This window comes from Xiphias gladius, chromosome 19 (assembly GCF_016859285.1).
Source record: "Xiphias gladius isolate SHS-SW01 ecotype Sanya breed wild chromosome 19, ASM1685928v1, whole genome shotgun sequence".
Classification (NCBI taxonomy): domain Eukaryota; kingdom Metazoa; phylum Chordata; class Actinopteri; order Istiophoriformes; family Xiphiidae; genus Xiphias; species Xiphias gladius.
Window position 1 is genome coordinate 16,793,977 of NC_053418.1, and position 7,086 is coordinate 16,801,062.

The window sequence follows — 7,086 nt, forward strand, 5'->3', positions numbered from 1 at the left end:
CCTGAGCTTGTGGGTTGAAATTGGATTCAGCTCACATTTTTCTCTCAGAGCTTGTTCAATCTGTTCCAGGACAATAATCGCAATTCATTTGACTTTCTTCCCGCTGGTATTTTAGCTCAGGTATGTTAGACTATTCAGGACCTTGCAATGGTAGAAGGAACAGAAATTAAGAAATAATGTTCTGTGCTTGTAGAAGTTGACTTTGTTAAGGAACTTTTTCTTAGAGTACTTTTTCATTTTAACACTGCATTTTGATTTTGACAGATTAAAAAAAAAAAGGTATTAATTCCCATTCTGTTTTTTTGTACATGTGCCATTTCATCTTTTGCATTCCTAGTGTAAAACTGCACATGACAAACTTGGTGTAAAATTGTATCTGCCTCTGATCGATCTTCAGTCAGATGTATTTACAGACAGCAATAACTCCTGAAGACAACAACTAATGTGCTATCATCAATCGTAATGTTATCAACCCATTTTTCTCACATATGAGACAATGATGACCTCTCGCTGAAAACAATGTTGCTAGAACTCATCTTAGATTTATTCATAGCTGCCTGCTGTTTTCCAATTAGTTTTCATTACATTTTGATGGACCAGGACTTCCCCCTTGGGCCATTCTAATCCATCACATCTCTCTATCAGTGACACCAGTGTCCTTTTGTTTTGCTTTCAGAATGCTTGGGTACAAAATTTGCCAGCACTTGTTAACACGTGGCTTCATTGTTCGCCCTCAGATAACATAGTATTAGCAACCAGGTAAGAGACAAAAAGCCAGCATCATTTCTGTCATTATTATGTAACATATTCATGCAGTATGACACATGCTGGGTCCAGCATGAAGTGGTCAGCCATATGAGTGTGGATGAGCAGTGGAAGCTGAGAGGAAAGATGGAGACTGAGTCAGTTAGCCTGAGCTTATATCTCCAACAGGCACAAACAATTACCATCAGTGTCCACATCTGTTTGTTATAATCTAGATGAAGATAAGCAGCGGATAGTTGTTTCAGTCTACTTCCACCTCTCTATTAATTTCTTAAGGAAAGCTGCCACTGCAGGTACAGCATCCATTCTAGATCTCGTGGGAGTATAATAAATATGAAAAACAGGAATTTAAAGCTGTTGTAATGTACTACAATTTACATTATATATTTGTTTTAGAACATGCAGTGTTTGTGTATTCAAATATTGCTTAATGTCCATGCAACACAATTCCAGTGGTTTTATATTTGGTAGATTAGAACCACAAATTTACATACATTATGTTTTTTATATCACAGTTAAGTATGCCTTCTGTGTTTTATAAATTATATATATAGAGTATAAGTCCATGTTTATGTGCATGTATTAATGTAAAAGTGTTGTATGTTTCTGTATATAGTATATAAGTTGTACATATCACAACACATATAATTCATATGGAGAAGATGATAGGGATGCTTATGCATTGAAGAGTCTGAATTTCTGGGGCAGCAGGACTATATGGGATTCCAAAACTGTCACTTTCTTATCACAGTACCTACAACCAATATTAGGCCACATTCAGTGTATAGTGTGAGAATTCATTACCTTGACAGCTATTCTTCGTACACGTCAGTATCCAATCTGCAAGCTCTAGAAAATAGGAAAATTGATTGTATTTTCAATGTAATAAAAAGACTCTGAAATTCATGAGCATCTTCCTCACTTGTGTGCATGCTGATGTTACAAAGAGAAGAGTATAGGCTTTACAACAGAAGAGGGAGAGAACGCCCCGGCATGCGCAGTGGACTGTGCGCGCGCACGCGCGTGTGTGTGTGTGTGTACGTGAGGGTCATTCTACTGTGTCGTACATTAAGCTAAGTGCTCCTCAGCTCTCCGGCAGAAGTAAATGGAGTCTTATGGCTTGAGGGGGGTTGGGTTCCCAACCCTGTTTCAAAGGCAGAGAGTGTCCCAAGCCTCAGGTCACTGCTTCTGTGAATCATCAAATTCAGAGGAAAAAGATAGATGCTTTTTTTTTTAACGTGTGTGTGCCCTTGCACGCTTTTGTGTCGTGTGTCTTTGTGCGTGCTGTATGCAATGCATCATTTACAATCCTATTCAGTCTCTTTTGTGGTGAATATGATGCAAAACCAGTGACAGAGCCATGTGTTGGCGTTTCAGCCCAGTAAGCAAATGCACAACCAGGCTGCACTATTAACTGCATTTCCTACATGTAAGGCGTTTTAACATGGAGCAATTGAGATTTAGTTTTACTGAAAGTGAGAATAAGGAATCAGATGGACAGGGTGTAATACAATGAAGAGCTTGCTCATAGTCATTTCTGCAGTGGACTGGGTCTCACTGGTAGTGCTGGTATAGTTTGCTGGCTTTAACGATGTGAATACTGAAAGGCTGAATGTCCCTGTGCTTGCATCACTCCGTCATCTCCTTTCTTCCCTCCCTCCCTTTCTCCAGGAACCACTCACGGGTTTCAGAGACGTTAGGATCTGACATAGCGGGCACACAGGCAGTCACTGTCTCACACTTCATCTAAAGAGCCTACTTATCTCAACAAGCCTGGTTATGCAGTTATTGTAACAGGATTGTATAATCTTTGTGTGGTGTTGGTCAGTAGTATTATTCTCTCTGTGGTCATGATTTGCAGGCATACAAGGAGTGAAAGTGTTTTAATATGCTGAAGTTGCATCTGAGAAACAAGGGCTTTACTTAGTTCACAGGCTACTTTATGTTGTCAAATTGAGCCCAGTGGAGTGTAAATGAAGGAAAAACATGTTGTAAATGAGAAAAAAAAATTTGTAAACATAATCTCTGAACCATAAACATGAACCCCAAGCTGTACGCTGAAAAAATAATACCACGAATAAAAAAATAAGGGTTCAGCCATGTCAGCACTTCTACTGGCTTAATTGTGTAAAATAAGAATAATAGATGTAAATGTGCTTGTATGAATTCTGAAAGATTGCCAGAGATGCTCAGATCATACCCTGGCAGCCTGTCTACAACAGCTTATCGGACAAGTAAGGATGGCGACACAGATGGGAACCACTTTGATTGGATATTCCGTCTTCCGTCAAGGTATGAGGTCCAGGACTCCCTGACCCCCCTGTTCTGTGTCTGATTAGGGCCCAAAGTGGAAAACATATATCCAGATGTGAATGACATGCAAGGTGGGCAGTGCCTATATATATACTGATGAGTGAATCCTTTTCACACAAGAAAGCCAAGCTATGTGACTGCAGCTTTGGTTACAACACTGTCTCTTCACAGATTGTGTTTTTTTTTTTTTTTTTTTTAAATTTATGGGATCATCATTTGCTATGTCTACAGGTTGGGGTTGACTTAGGTTTCCTACTTTCATTTTTGGTCCATTATCTTAATTTGATGCCATCCTTAGCTTTCTCTTTCCTACTGATGAATGAGTGGATCTAACACGAATCCAATGGAGGCAGTTGTTGTAGAGTGGTGGTGGAGGGATGATTGAAGTCAGTGAGAGAACAGTCTCAAGGTTTTTGTTCTAGTGCCATTAAACACTAGATTATGGATGTTGGCTATGGGTGTATTTGTGTCTGTATTGGTTCTGGCAGTGTGTCCTGTATTAAAGTTCTTGGAAAAGCTTGCCTCTGATAACAAACATGGTGAAATTATACCGTGTTATTATACCATTATAAAAAATTTTTATATTGCACTGTATTGCGTGTTTTTCTCCTTACGTTATAAAAATCCCCAAATACCGTTTACTGAGTCATTTCGTATTCATGACCTGTCCATTCCTTCACTAACTCTTTGTTGCTTGTGACTCTGAATTCGGCACAGACATCATTGCAAGATACACCTGGGTGTTCAGAGAACTGGCGACTGTGCGCGACAGGCGCGCGAGAACCTCTGAGGCCAGTCTGCACCGCACCCGCACCTGGCGCACGGAGCCGCTGAGACGCTCGGGTGTCGGTCGTTGAAATGCACTGTGCGGCTGCGGAGTTGACTCTGCGTAACAAGCTGAGCGCCCAGACAGCTCTGCTTCTGCGGAAGCGTTTTCGCCCGAAGTTGAGAACTGACGACTGAACGCACTGAATTGCAAGAAGACGACTCGCTGCCCTCGCGGAGTTCAGATCTAAGACCAACCTGGCAACTCACATGTTTAGAAAGAAAAAAAAAAAAGTCAACAACTTATAGTTTAAGCAGCGGTTTTGCTCTCTTGCAGAAGCCCGGGCCTATTTAACATGTTCAAACTAATCCCCTAGACTGACACAAATAGTCATTTATTCACAGTCGTACAAAATAGTGGTCTGCACCAAAGTGAATGGACGAAAGCGCCGAGTGGCCGACTGCAGCCGGCTGAAATGAGACCCTTCTCCTCTGTTTAGCATTCATGCCTTGCAGTGTTTCACGTCATTCAGTCACCCAACTAGATTGTTCCATCAGACGGAATTACCCGCATCACTCAATGAAATACAATTATTGATTACACTGCCCCCCCCCCCCCCCACACACACACACCCACACCCACACACCCACACACCCCCCCCTCCCTCCCTCCTACCATCATCTCTCTCTCTCTCTCTCTCTCCCTCTCCTTTCCTGAAGTGCTGCAGCGAGAGGACTGCATCGAAAAAAAAGCATTGTCGTGCGCTGGCAATTAGCTACCTCTGATCCTATTCTACAGTAAAAAGCCCACAAGATTTTTTTTGTTCTTCCATAAAGCGGAGTCTGGTGCAATGGGTAACTCTCAGCTTAGTCCACTCCTCTCGCCATAGATGACGGTAAGTGATGACTTTTTCCCTGAAAACATGCTGACTGTGTAACACCTCCGACTCGCAAAAAGCCAGGATTTCCTTTTCAAGCCCTCTGTAATCACATATGTTTGGGTTTACGATGGATATTGTTAAGTTACTTGCATCTGTTTAACGATATATCCAACTAACATCGCATCTGGGACACGGGAACGCCTCATGATTTATTCATAAGTTTGTGTATCATTTGTTAAAAGTTGGCAGTTGTTTCCGAGCATGTTTTTTTTTTTCTAAACTGTGTCCATATGCCTCACGTCAAAGAGAAGAGAAATTGGCATATTTAGCTGAAAGGAGGCAACAAGCAAAAGAACTGATATAACTAGGGATGTAGTCACTTTCAGTTTCATACCTTTTTATTTGTGGAATTCGTTCATGATTTTAGGGTGACAATAAGTCTTCTTTAAATTCATTATGTACAGTACATCTTGGTATGAAATATCTGATTTAAGCCACCTGAGTAAGGTCTGTCAGCGAATTTGCTTACTTGTGCTGTGGTTTGTAAGCTTTAGGGGGTTGTTTGGTTCGTGGTGACTAGTGACTGAAGCTCATAGTTTACCTATATTTTTATCCAGCAGCATGTTTTTAGTGCAATAGTTGTCCTTGGCATGAGCAGAGTTGCGGGTTGTTGGCTGCCCACTGTGCACGCTGTAGTGCAATCCAGCCACCTGCCCTGGGGCAGTTAAAGCACTCTGCACTGCCGCCAAAAAGAGGGGAGGATGAGGGAGTAGGCAACTGACTCATCCATGAATTGCACCTCAAGAGAGAGAGTCAGTGATTGACAGGCACACAGCCGGTGAACTGGAAATCTGTGGCAAAGTACTTTATTTGCATTGCTGCTGTAGTAGTCCCGCTGGTTTAACACTGAAGGCATCCACCAATGAAAAAGTGTTAGGTGAGGTAGAGCGATTGCAGGTTGCAGAATTCATTCCTTTGGCCCACTTATCATTGATTTCAAATTGATGCCGATTTTTTTTTTCCTGCCACGGTAAACAGGAATCTCATTGTGATTCAGAACCCCCATCCTCTGCATTCAATAACATCAGCTTCTCAAGCAGCCACTGACTATTAATTTTGTTAGTTTTCCTAAAGTTATGCAGCATCACACAAGCTATTTTAAGAGCAAAACATTTTCCGTTCCAGTGTTTCATAGCTGAAAGGAAGAAAGGACTTAGTACAAAGTATGCTGTGCCAGTGATGATGTAGCGGAGAGTAGAGAGAGTCTCACAAAAAGTTTGTCTGCACATCTTGTTGACATTCCCAGGCGAATAGGGAATTTACTGATTAGTCATTATTTTAGGGGCAAGTTAAACCAAACGGTTTACATTACATCATGGTGACTAGAATTCTTACAACCTCTGTGACTTTTAGGCACACATATACGTACACATTGTGCATCACATTAAACAGATGACAAGATGAACAATTAATTGGAAAAAAAAAAAAAAAAAAAAAAAAACACCAGTAAATGTGCCACACCTTGCATCCCTTGCCTGATCAGTTTTATTGCGTCACTGCAACACAAAAGGGCTGCACCAGACAGTGGGGGTGGCGTGTTATGTTTTATATCTCCTATGGAAGCACTGTATTGTGTCAGCAGTGAGGTCTGGCAAGGCAGGAAGACAATATTTTACCAAGCAGATCAAACAGATCAACCTGATGCAAAAAAAAAAAAAAAAGGAAAAACCAACAGCACACTTTCCCTCTTCAGGTTTGGATGGGAAATGTTTTCTTTTATCATCTACAACTCCAAATTATGTTTTCTTTCTGTCTGTCCAGATGTAACCATTTATGAATGACATAGATTTGCAGTTCTGAACACATGCTGTATCCTTTATTATTTTCATCTGAGTTAGGAGATTCGCAATATTAGTATAAACAGAGGGGAATACCTTTTTCCTCAGCTAACATTGGCAGAGAAGTGATTGAAGGCAATGCTAATTTTAACAATGCTAGCTCCTCATGGTAGGAAAGGCAGATGTCAACCAGCTCCAGCTACATTATATATGCACAGATATATTATGTATGTATCTATATGATGTAGCATTAGCATGGCTTGCAGTCAGCTGTGATGGAGCTTCTCTCTCGTCCTCTGTTCCCCTCTCCACTCAGTCAGTAATGGCATCAGGGTTTGATGAAATCTCCTAACAGAAGACGTCCCGGGCTGGCGGGGCCTCTGCCTTCCAGATGAGGTCATGGGCTCTCCGTTTTGATGGGATTACATGCAGTGCTGCCCACTTAGAGATTGGACCTGCTCTTTCTGATGCTAATAGAACAAACCAGCCATCAAACCACTGTGGTTGCGCGTGTCTTTGAAAAG